The sequence below is a fragment of the Callithrix jacchus genome, chromosome 20 (assembly GCF_049354715.1).
Source record: "Callithrix jacchus isolate 240 chromosome 20, calJac240_pri, whole genome shotgun sequence".
Lineage (NCBI taxonomy): Eukaryota > Metazoa > Chordata > Mammalia > Primates > Cebidae > Callithrix > Callithrix jacchus.
In genome coordinates, this window is record NC_133521.1 from 10,648,470 (window position 1) to 10,661,671 (window position 13,202).

At 42.1% G+C, this 13,202-nt stretch overlaps 1 long non-coding RNA gene across 1 annotated transcript; it reads left to right on the plus strand.

Moving 5' to 3' along the window:
- The first annotated feature begins 225 nt into the window (after nt 1–225).
- On the plus strand, nt 226–12,937 carry LOC118149734 (uncharacterized). The gene is made up of 4 exons (XR_004737398.3): nt 226–406; nt 11,712–11,772; nt 12,329–12,405; nt 12,744–12,937. It is a non-coding gene; the product is annotated as an uncharacterized LOC118149734 (long non-coding RNA).
- Nucleotides 12,938–13,202: the final 265 nt, after the last annotated feature.

Here is a 13,202-nt window from a genome sequence, read left to right on the forward strand (position 1 = left end):
TTTAAGCAGAGGATCCCAAATGACAACTGCAACTTAAATATTTTATATTAATTTAAAAGAAAGCATCAATGTCCTTAACACTATAATCTGAAAGCAGTGTACTTTTACAGGTCAAAGGATCAGGTAAATATTTTTTTCTTTTATTTCAGTGTCAGAGGTTATGGTTTTGACATTTAGACACAAAACAGATGGCATGCACTTTAAATCAAGCTAGCACCACATCGTTCTAGAATCTGGCAACAAAGAATTTCATCCCAGCACTTCTCTGTAAGAAATAGAACACAAAACAGACAGAAACTTACTCTCTTTTCCTAAGCATACACTCCATTACAGAGACATTCTCATCAAGGGAAGAAAGATCTCAAAGCCAGATCAGGGATCTCTGGAAGAGGCATGTGACAAGCCTGTGAGTTAATAATATTGGGTTTTATGACTATGCCTACTCCAAAATCAGAACTAGAGTTCTTATTGCCATGAGGACCAAAAACTGTACCACTGTGATGAGAGGGCATAGGATAATACCTTGATCCTGGAGTTAAAACTGAATTTGAATTCCAAATACACCAATTACATGAGTATGAGTAACTTATTCTTTTTCATTAAGCCTCAGTTTCCCTATCTGTATAATGGCAATAATATTATCTACTTCATAAGGCTGTTATAAGAATTAAATGACATAAACTAAATAAATAAGAGTTCTTGGCCGGGCACAGTGGCTCACATCTGTAATCCCAGCACTTTGAGAAGCTAAGGCAGGCAGATCACCAGAGGTCAGGAGCTCAAGATCAGCCTGGCCAACATAGTAAAACCTCATCTCTACTAAAAATACAAAAATTAGCCAAGCCTGCTGGTGGATGCCTGTAATCTCAGCTACTCCAGAGGCTGAGGCAGGAGAATCACTTGAACCCGGGAGAAGGAGGTTGCAGTGAGTGAGCCAAGATCGTGCCACTGCACTTCAGCCTGGGCAACAAGAGTGGAACTCTGCCTCAAAAAGAAAAAAAAGAGGGAGTTCTCTGTATCACTAAAACCCTAAAAGCCAAAGACAAGACAGTAAAGGTCAAACGCCAAATCGCTCCTGTAAGACATACTTTAAAAAAAAAAAAAAAAAAAGATCATTTTTGACTCGTAGCCACCTGTGGGAAGCTGAAAAGTTTGATGGAGAAGGCCAGTATTGATTAAGGATTTAAAGATAAATTTTTCTGAGGCACCCTGACAGATGTTCTGTTGTCAAAGCTCGAGCTCCCAAGGGCATCATCCCCTGGATCCTCATCCTCTACTCAGAGCTAATTACCTGCTGTGCCCCATCCTCCCAAAGCACTGTGCTCTGTGGAAATGAAGTTTGTCTTCAGTCAACACCCCCATGTCTTCCAGTTCTTCCCTGAACATCTCCTTCAAAGTGACAGAGATTTTTCTTATGACAACAATTCTCTCCTTGCGACAAACGTTCTCTTCTTGATCAAACTTTAGTCAGGCTCCTCCAAACCCAACCAGATCCCAGCCTTAAGCACATCCCCCAGGAGCTCAATCTTAGCAAGAATCCTGCAGAGTCAGTTTAGCTAGAACCTCCCCTATCAATATCTGATCCCACTGTATATCTGCTCAGGTTTCTCATCTCCACCATCATCCAGGTGATGTCTTGCCTGGCTTCAGTAGAAAGCCGATTAGCAGATTTAGCCAGAATTCCCTGTTTACCCTTGAAGTTTCGTTATAGTGATTTTCATCCATCAACACCCACCCCACCCTAACCCTCTTGACTATCTATGAATTTTCACTTTTCCTTGTATTGGAAGGTGAGCCTGATCTCTCTTGTTTACAACAAAATCCCTTTGAAGGAGAAAGGCTTTTTGTAAAAAGTCTTTCTTAGCATATTTAACAAGTATCACGAATAATTTTTTCTTTAACACTTGTCTTTAGCAAATCCCAGTTATCCCTAAGTGTCCTAAGTTGGGTTCCCTGCAGGCAGTTGCTGAAATGGAATTTGGTGTGCAGGATATTTATCAGGGATCACGACTCCCATGTCAGAGGTGGAAGGAGGCAGAAAGGGGCAGAGGGAGGCATTGAACGTGCCTTCTGCATCTTTGAGAGAAGCAGCTCTCCTGCAGAAACCAGTCGCCAGGGGTGATCTACTCACAGCATCCCCAGCAGCAGGGCAGCAAGTCTTCCCTTGGTGGGGGATGTGGGTGGTACTTCTCTATGTTCACCACCCCAGGCACCCCCAGTTCCCCTGCAGCTATTCAGGTAGGGCTTTGCTTTTTCTTCTTACACTATGCACACTTCAAGGCCTGAAGTGTGGCCAGTGTGATCCTTATGTCTCTCTTGGCCTTTTTCATTCCAGTCTTTCTCATTCCTCCAAGGGCACCAGTGTGATGAAGCTCATGCTGTCATGATGTAATCATCAGCCAACCCTCCTTAAGTCATTTACAGATCCACAGCCACCCCTAAACCAGCACCCAGCTCATTCCCCTCCATCACTGATGACGACAATGGGGTTCACTCTCTTCCTCCCCACCCCTCATTCTGTACCTTTCTTGGTAACTCCCACACCCACTGGGTATGATTTCACTAACCAATATCTTGGCCTCCTGGTTGCTCCATCTCCTCACTTCCAATTGCATCATTGGATATTGAGCTCAAGCCAGCCTGCCTTTTGTACCTCATCCTATGTTCATTCTTTCATGCCATATGTCATTATTGGTAACACCTTGTTTGTTTGTTTCTTGCTGCCTTCCCCTTGACCTTCCTGAATACAAGCTCCATGAGAACAAGGCCCTTTTCTGTGTAGTTCACTGCCTCAATCCTGTTAGAATATGCTTGCCACACAGTAGGCATTCTCAATATATGTGTTGAATGAATGAATGAATCACACTCAGGTGTTCTTCTTGGGGTAATGAGAAGAACTGACATGAAATATAAAAGTGAATTGTCTTTTTCTCCTGAGATTGTCAATGTTAATTAATACTCTGACTTCTTAAAGTCCTTCTGTAGGCCCACACCCCATATACTGGAAGACACCTATCTGAGTCAATCCTTTCCTCCCAGCAGTACAGATACTAAGATCGGAGCAGGGTAGGGACCTGTGTGTGGTCAGGAAAGGAGGCCTCAGCTGAGCCAGGGTAACCCTGCAGGTGTCCTGACTCCCTGTTCAGTCATCTCCAGAGCCCACTGTCTGCTGCCTTTTATTGTCAAGACAACGGTTATTTCACCAAGTGATGTTGCAAAAAATAGCTGGTCTTGTGAAGGGCTGGCCTCAAATTCTGGCTTTGCTCCTTATTGGTTGAGTGGCTCTGGGCAGCTGTCCACCCTCAAAAATGAGGTTGTTAACCCCTCCTCTCTGCAGTGTTGGGAGGCTTAACAGATTATGAGTCTCCAGCAGCACTGGCATGTCATTGTACTCAATCAATGTGAGTTCCCTTCCTAAGGTATTCATTCTATATTTAACTAATTTTAGTGAGCTGCCTTATAGGTGTTGTGTGCTAACCCAGGCCCCTGTGATTCAGCTCATGGACTAGTTCAAAGGATGGCAGTGAGGCTGGGGAAGTTTGGATCACATTTGGATAATGAAGATGCTTTGCATTTGCTCAATAAATGAAAGGCAAGCAGACAAAGTGTTGGGTAAGAAGAGAAATCAGAGAAAAGTCCTCTGCTGTTGGGGGTAGATGAAGCTTACCAAATTTACACATGTTCTAGATTCATGAGACACTCCCACCTTGAAGAGGGGAGGCTTAAGAGAGAAAATACAGGGGAAGGAGGGGAAAAGGAGGACGTTGAATCTCTATGTGACTATGGCCATTGGGGGATGGCACAGAACTCACAATAGTGGTGAAGTTTTTCAGAGCACAGGTGTTGAAGTTGACTGATTTAGGTTCAAATCCTGGCTCTACCACATTCTCATCATGTGACACTTCAGGTGACAAAGTAGTTATCTCTCAGAGCTTTGGGTATGCCACATCTAGAGTAAGGATTCTATAGGACGTTGCTTGTAGACTTACTGTGAGAAATAAAAGGGTGCATGAAAATCACCTAGTGCTGTTCCTGGAACAGTAAACACCCAATAAACACGTTCTTGTTGTTGTCGACTATCGTCATTGGAATACCACCTTCTTTCGTCAAGCTCAGGTTGGAGACAGAGTCAGTCACAGACTTGTCAGCAGGTCAGTTCTCAACTCCAGATGCTTAAAACCCTCTTCCTCCTCCTTTCCTTCACCATTCACCCACTTCCTGAAATCACTGATAGACTCTGGTTTTGTATTGTTTTGTGGTTTTTTAAGAGACAGGGTCTCACTCTGCCCCCCAGGCTGGATTGCGCTAGTGCAACCATAGCTCATTACAGCCTTTAATTCCCAGGCTCAGATGATTCTCCCATCTCAGCCTCCTGAGACCTCAGCAGTGAAGACTACAGGCTTGCACCACCATGCCTGGCTAATTATTTATTGCTGTTGTTGTTGATGTAGAGACAGTGTCTCACTATGTTGCCCACCCTGTCTGTGAACTCCCGGCCTACAGTGACCCTCCTGCCTCAGCTTCCCAAAGCATAGACCCTGGCTTTAATATCTCTGAAAAAGGACTCAGGGTTTTGGTCACAGAGCTGGACCAGGAATCAAAGATTAGGAAGGGAGTCCTGACTCTTGCTTACTTGCCATCGATGCTCAGGCAAACACGTTTTCTCTCTGATCCTCAGTTTCCTCCTCCGCAGAATGAAGGTGACGATCACCCTTAGGAGGAAGTGATATGTGGCCCTAACAGAACAAAGGCTTTAGAGTCACACAGACTTCCTTCATGCCCCTGACGAGCAGCACCCTGATGACTTTGGGAAATGGGCGCCCTTTTCCGTACCTCAGTTTTCGTATCTGTAAATTGGAAATAATGGTAACTCTCTTTCAGGTAATTATGAAGGTTAATTGAGCTAGCTAACATTTTTTGAACACTTATTATATGCCAGATGTGCCTTTAAGAACTTTACAAGAATAAAAGCATTTACAGATGAGAAACTGAGGCCAAGAGAGTTTACTTGCCCAGGTCATCCAGCTAGGATTCAACTCCCAAGCATCTGGATCCAGAGCCTGAGTGCACGTTAATTCTTGCTGCCTTCCATGGTGCCTGCAAATCACTTAGGACAGTGTCTAGCACATAATACGCACTCAAAAAAACATGGCTGTTATTACTACTTCACAGTTTCTGTGAAGATAAATGAAAGCTATATTTTAAAATACTAGGAAAATTATAGAAAAAATATAAACAGAAGTCAGCAATGCAAATAATATGATTATACTCAGGACACTTGAAATTACAGTTACCCAGTTCTGTCTCCTAAATCAGAGGCTGGGAGACCAAATCCAGCTGCCATTTATTTTTTGTAAATGAAATTTTACTGGAATGTAGCCATGCATATTTATTTATGCATTGTCTATAGTTGATTTTGCACTGCAACAGCAGACATGAGTAGTTCCAACAGAGATCATATGACTCGCAAACACTAAAATGTACACTACCTAACCCTTTACAGAAACGTTTGCCAAACCCTGTCCTAAATCATGTGTGTGTTTGGATTTTTGTTGTTTTGGTTTTGAGAGAGGGTCTCTATCTGTCACCCAGGCTGATGTGCAGTGGCACAATCATGTCTCACTGCAGCCTTAACCTCCTGAGCTCAAGCGATCTTCCTGCCTCAGCCTCTCTAGTAACTGGGACCATAGGCGCATGCCACCCTGCTTGGCTGATTTTAAAATTTTTGTTGAGACAGGAGGTGGGGGTTCTGCCTATGTTGCTGAGGCTGGTCTCAAACTCCTAGGCTCAAGTGATCCCCCGACCACAGCCTCCCACTAATGCATGTGTTTTAAATAGAGTTCCTTAACACTCATAATGTAAGAAGTAATACAATGATAAAAATATATGTTAACTTGGGAGTCAGAATAAAAGAATAGCTAAGACAATTGCCTCCTCCTGAGTGTTTCTCCTATGCTTGTCAGTAGCTAAGTGTCTGATGTGCATAATCTCACTCAATCTTCACACCAAGCCTGTGCAATAGGATATGCCTATTTTGTAGATGAAGAGGCTCAGAGAGGTTAAGTAACTTTCCTAAGACCATACAGCTGAATAGTCAGAGAGCCATAACTCAAGGCCAGATCCAAAGCTCCTGCTCCTAACCCCTTTCTCTGGACAGCTCTGGGTTCTGAAGACAGCTTTGCTCCTTCCCAGCCAAGCAGGGAGAGTAATTAAAGTTCTTGCTCTGGATCGAGGTAATTTTAAGAGCAAGCAAGTACTAATGGACATCGACATGAAAGCACTCCCTATTATCATTTTCCTTTCCCTCGGTTCCACCTCTTTATTTCTTTCCAACTTAAACGTGCAGGCCTGTGCCTCTCAACACACACACACACACACACACACACACACACCTCAGTGTTGTTTGACAAGCAGAGGTGGTTGAAAACAGTGGAAGAGAGAGTAAATCAATATGCAGATAGGTGGGGTTTTGTGTTTTTTCCCAAGCTTACACTTCAAAGTCACTTTGGCCAATTATCAAAACGTCCAGTGTGGGTTTTCTCTCCCCTTTTCTCTCCTGCCTCCTTCTCGGCTTCCTTGTGCTTCATGTTGTGTGCTCTCTTTGTGTTGGCCCTGCTACTGAGGAGGGAGAAATCCATCGGTTTCATTAGCTCTTTGAAAAACGAGGTGGGACCATGTTGGTGAGGTGACAAGGTCACCAAGAGTCATTTATCATTTTCGATGAGGCATAATGAACTCCTCGAAGCTGGACTCTAATTTAATTGTCTTCTACTTAATTGAGAAGAAAGAAGCCAGTTCCAAGGTTCTGACTGAAGGTGTTTTTATTGAAACACAGACAGTTCTTATTTGTAACTCTGTAGGTGACAGAAAAACTGCTTCTGGTTAAGCTGTCTCACTCTCTTTCATTCAACACAGTCTTTATTTTGTGCCTCATGGAGTCTAGATTTTTTTTCTCAAAACTGATTAACTCCTTTCAAGAAATGGAACCACCATTCACCAAGTTTCAGACCAAAAAGGAGGGAGTCAACCTTAATTTCTTGAACCCCAAAGCCTCATCAGTGAATCCATCAGCAGACCACATCAGTTCCACTAAAGCTATTTCTCACCACCCCGGAGATACCCCCTGATATGGTTTGACTGTGTCCCTACCCTCATCTCATCTTGAATCTTAGCTCCCATAATCCCCATGTGTTATGGGAGGGACCCAGTGGAAGATAACTGAATCATGGGGTTGGGTCTTTCACATGCTGTTCTCTTGACAGAGAGCAAGTCTCACAAGATCTGATGGTTTTATAAAAGGCAGTTCCTCTGCACATGCTCTCCTGTTTACTGCCATGTAAGACATGCCTTTGCTCCGCTCTTGCCTTCTGCCGTGATTGTGAGACCTCCCCAGACATGTAGATCTATGAGTCCATTAAACCTCTTTTTCTTTATAAATTACCCAGTCTCAGTTATGTTTTTATTAGTAGCATGAGAACAGACTAATACACCACCCTTGGTTCAAGCTATTACTCACCCTAATACCTACCAAGACTTGCTGATGTTCTCCTTGCTTCTACTCTTTACTCCTCCAAAGTTCTTTGTCCATCCAGCAGCCTAAGAATAGAAAATCAAAATCAGATAATATCACTTGAATTATCTATTGCTGCAGAACAAATTACTCCAAAATTTTGCAGCTTTAGACAAAAAAACTTAGTATCTCACATAATTTCTGAGAATCAGGACCTTGAGAGCAGCTTAGTTGGGGGGTTCTGATTTCAGGTCTCTCCTGAGGTTGCAGTCAAAATGTTCGCTGAAGCCGCAATCATTTGAAGGCTCGAGGCAGGAAAATCCACTTCCAAGGTGGCTCACTCACATGACTGTTGGCAGGAGGCCTGAGCTCCTTGCCAAACAAACCCCTTCTAAAGCTGCTTGAATGTCTTCATGGAACAGCAGCTGTCTTCTTCCAGAGTGAATGAACTGAGAGAGAACAAGATAGATGCCAAACATCTTTTACAGTCTAACCTCCAAAATCACTTGCTGCTATTTCCACAGTAGTCTGTTAGTTACTGGTTAGTCTTATTCAATGTGGGAGAGTATGAATAATAGGAAGCAACGATCACTGGGGTCCACCTTGGACACTGGCTATCAAATGACTCCTTTGCTAAAACCCTCCAATGGCTTCTTACTGAAATTGGAATAAAATTTCAACTCATTGCTAAGATTTAACAAGCCTGGTATAATCTGACCTCCACTTACCCCCCACCCCCATATTCACTAAGCTCCAGCTAGTGTGACCTTCTTTCTGGACCTCAAGCATAGTCCTCCCTCCTCAGGGTCTTCTCACTTGTAGTTCCCTCTGTCTGGAATGTTATTCTTCCAGAATTTCACATGGCTGATTCTCTGTCTTTCAGGTCTAGAGGCAAATGTCACCTCCTGAGAAGCCTGCCCACCAACTCTATCTATAGGAGTCACCCTCCCTTTTCCATTTCCCATACTGAGGATTTGATAAGGAAATTAATAACATGTCATATAATGTAATAACATATAATAACTACATGTCAAATTTGGTTGAAAGCTTATCTCTTACTAACAATTTAATTGGAATGTATATTTTTTGAGACAGGGTTTCACTCCCATTGCCCAGGCTGGAGTGCAATGGCACAATCTTGGCTCATTACAACCTCCAACTGCTGGGATCAAGTGATTCTCCTGCCTCAGCCTACTGAGCAGCTGGTCACCATGTTCCACAGGTTGGTCTTGAACTCCTGAGCTCAAGTGATCTGCCCACCTCAGCCTCTCAAACTTCTGGGATTACAACCATGAGCCACCACACCTGGTCTGGAATGTGTTCCTTTAGGTAGAGATCAGATGCTTGGATAACCTCCCCAGTACCTACCTATCACTTACTGTGCCCAACAATGCATCAAGTACTATGCTAAGCACTTCATAAAGTGCCTCTCAGGCAATTCTCATGACAGAAATCTCTATAAATAGAAAGTCCTACAGCCACTTCACAAATTAAGAAACTGAGGCTTACCTAGAATTCCACACCAACTAAATGACATAAGCTGGAATTCAAACCCTGCTTTAACTGCAATGTCTATACTCTTAACACTGCATACTACCTTTTAAATATTTTTTAACTTTCATTTTAGGCTCAAGGGTACATGTGCAGGTTTGTTATATAGGTAAATTGCATCACAGGGGCTTGGTGTACAAGTTATTTCATCATCTAGGTAATAACCATAGTACTTGATGAGTAGTTTTTTTATCCTTACCCTCCTCCCACCCTCCATGCTCAAGTAGGCCTCAGTGTCTGTTGTTCCCTTCTTTGTGTCTGTATATACTCAACGTTTAGCTCCCACTTATAAGTAAGAACATACAGTATTTGAATTTCTATTCCTGTGTTAATTTGCTTAGGATAGTGACCTCCAATTCCATCCATGTTGCTGCAAAGGACATGATCTCATTCTTTTTATGGCTGCATAGTATTCCATGGTATATATGAACAGCATTTTCTTTATCCAGTCCACCTTGATGGGCATTTAGGTTGATTCCATGTCATCGCTCTTGTGAACAGTGCTGCAATGAACATATGCATGCATGTGTCTTCAGGACAAAACAATTTATATCCCCTGGATATATACCCAAAAATAAGATTGCTGGGTCGAATAGTAGCTATGGTTTTAAAAATTGCCAAGCTGCTTTCCACATTGGCTAAACTAATTTACATTCCTACCAGCACATGCTATGTTCTTTAATGTTTGCAAGGGCACTGTAAGTAGACTATAAAAAATCCATTGCATTTATTTAAATAACTTAATATTAGTATATGAGTTTTTCTTATCTTAACAAACAACATTTATTGAACTTCTGCTATGCAGTAGTTGCTATGGGGGTCCTGAAAAGCATGATACCATTCCAGGCCTCCAGAAGCTTGTAATTATATAGTGGCTTGAGAGGCTAAACAAAACCAAGTAATTTCCCCAATACTGTATTTAAAGGAGAGAGAACATCACTGAGATGGGTAGATCAGGGTGGGGAGGGGCATTTAAGGTCAGAAAGGAAATAGAGTCTAAATCAAGCTTTCAAGAATAAGCAGGACTTAAAGCAGCAGAAGGAAGTAAGGCACTTACAGAAGGGCACTTGGATAACCTCCCCAGTACCTACCTATCACTTACTGTGCCCAACAAGGTATTGTAAGCAGAGGAAATGGCACCTGTAAAGGTGAGGCAGAAAAGTCAGAAAATAGTGAGATGGCCAGTTTGAATGAAACTGAAACCATTGGATGAATGCAATGGTATAAAAGCATAAAACATAAAAAGAAAATGGTGTATGAGGTAATTAACTGACTTACATGGAAAGTGTCAATAAATATTTGTTGAGTGAAGAAATGAGACATGATAAGAACTAGTTATGTTTCCAAGGAAATACAACTGGATAATTATCCAGTACCCTATCTGCCTGCTCTTAAGTAACCTAAATATAAAATTGAGACAATTGAGCAGCAGTCATATGTTTTCAATCAACCATGTGCTTTGGATCATATAAATAAGGTATGATCCTTTCGAATTTTAGAATTTTCTTTTAGGTCCTTTAGAATTTTCTTTTTTAGCATAATTCAAGAGAACTAAATCCCTCCTACATGTTCAGAACTATGAAGAGAGTCTAACAGAGCTGGATTCTAAAGTTAGCTCAGCCATTTACTGGTTGAATGACCTAATCAAGGTAAATAGCTTTTCGAAGCTCACTTGTAAAATACAGACAATAGCCCCACTTTTATAGGCGTCTATGGGAATTACTTTAGATAATATCCATATTTTATAGGCACTCAAATGTTAGATTTATCTCCCTAACCTTGACCTTACATTCTATAAGGTAGATAGTCAGATTGAGATAGGAGGGAAGGAAAGGAATGGGCATAGCAGGTGGTCACAACCTCATGAACAGCATTATGGTAGCATCAATTATTTTGGTAACCCAAAGTACCAGAATAGCCTCCTTTCCTGGGCTCTGCTCCACACCCATATTCTTTTTTTTTTTTTTTTTTTTTTTTCAGATGGAATCTCACTCTGTTACCCAGGCTGGAATGCAGTGGTATAATCTTGGCTCACTGCAACCTCTGCCCATCCCCCAGGGTTCAAGTGATTCTCCCACCTTATCCTCCCAAGTAGCTGGGATTACAGGTGCATGCCACTGTGATTGGCTAATTTTTGTATTTTTAGTAGAGACAGGGTTTCACCATGTTGGCCAGGCTGATCTTGAACTCCTAATCTCAAATGATCCACCCACTTTGGTCTCCCACAGTGCTGGGATTACAAGTGTGAGCCACTGTGCCTGGCCCCTATTCTAATCATGTTACAGATCCCACCTTCCTGGGCAGAATTATTGTGTGTGGAACTTACCCTAAACTAAGTTAGGCCCAATCACTTTACCACTACCATCATATCAGAGACACAAAACAGGCCAATCAAAGCTATTCCTTGGAATTTTTGAACTTGAAACTACGGAGATTGATAGAGTTTCACTTTCTCTCTGCTGATAGCCCCTCTCCTATGGAGGTAGTTCTGCAATAAAGAAAGTCTAAACTTTCACGTCTAGGTAGCAGCAAAGACTGAGAGAGACCATCTGAGAAGCATTTTGGATCCTAGTTCCATCTGTGCCAGGGATCCAACTACCCCTGCCTCGCTCATGTGTAATCTCATAAACTTCCCCTTCTGCCTAAACAGATTTGAGTTGGATTTTTGTCACTGGAAACCTAAAGCGCCAAACACCAGAATGAAGAAAGAAGTAAGTTCGTCATGTTTGAAGAGCAATGAAAAGACCAACTTCTCTGGAATAACAGATTTATTTTAAGGAATTGTGAGATCAGAACTGATTTAGGAGGGGTGTGAATGGCAGGCAATGGGGAGTTACTGAGGCTTTTGAGCATGAAAACAACATGGTGACAGCAGTCACTTAGAATGAGGAAGGGGAGGCAATCTATGATGAATAACAGAAGGTAGAGCTGGAAGCAGGAAGACCATTTGGGAGGTTGTTGGCATGGAACAGAGTAGATTCCATTGCATCAAACTTCAGTAAGTAATGGAGAGTCGGGGGGCTTCACCTTGTGGGCACAGGAGCACTGAAACACACTTCCAGGGCCTGCAGCGTTCCACTTGACAATGGCTTCATTAGGGAAAAGCTCTAACCACAGTCACTCCAATAACTAGATGTGTAATTAACTTGCTTTCCCACCCCATCCCCCCAAGGGATGGCAGTAAGGAGAGCTGAAAATACAAGGGCTTAATATCATAGTCAACATTTTTATGGATCTGTCTTTCTCCAATGGGGGCCACACTGACAGCCTGGCTACATGAGGCTTAATTTGACGATCCCAACAATCCATTGTTAATGATGTGCCATCATTGTGATTTGCATTTGGTAAGTGCAATTTTTTGGCTGTTTGCTCTCCCCTTGCTTCCTCCTCTGGGTTCCTGGACCCCTGTGTTCTTTGGCGGGCAAGTTTCCTTTTCAACATCACAAACACCATCTCTGCTATTGGGACACAACAGTTAAATAATGTGAAATTGCACTGATGCCAGTGAAATAAAAGTGAGTTTTACAAAACCGAGTTCCTTCCCTGAACATAATAACAGTAAATTTCTAGGGTCCTATAGTGTAATATCCATTAGATTTATTATGTTGCAATTCCCAGTCCCACTAGTTCTGCCTGAGGGTGAGTATATTACATTTCATCACAGTTTCATTTTCTCCTACAGATGAGAAATGGGAATGCGATTGCAGTTATGTAGCATGCATGTGTTAAATCTGATCTCTAATAAAATCAAACACATCACAACTCAAAGCACTTTAGCACAGTGTCGGCAAAATGAAACACCATCTGTCATCATGTAGAGATTGCCTTATTATAAAACAAAATCAAACTGCTCAGTGTGAACATTGTTACTTAATAAATGGGTAAATGAAAACTGATAATTATGATCTTATTTATTTTAAATGATTACTTAAAGCCACCAAAAGCGCAACATAATTTGTCAATTAGACACTCTGGACCTCATAACAGTGTATAGAGCAAACACCCCTCAGTAAAAATGGTAAATAGACTTCAAAAGAAACAAAGAGGAGGGATTAAGAGGAACTTTTGAACTGCCAGAAGTGCAGATGAGGAAGAGAGCTCGAGGCTTGAGAAATCATGGTCAGTTCTGATTCAGTGTGTG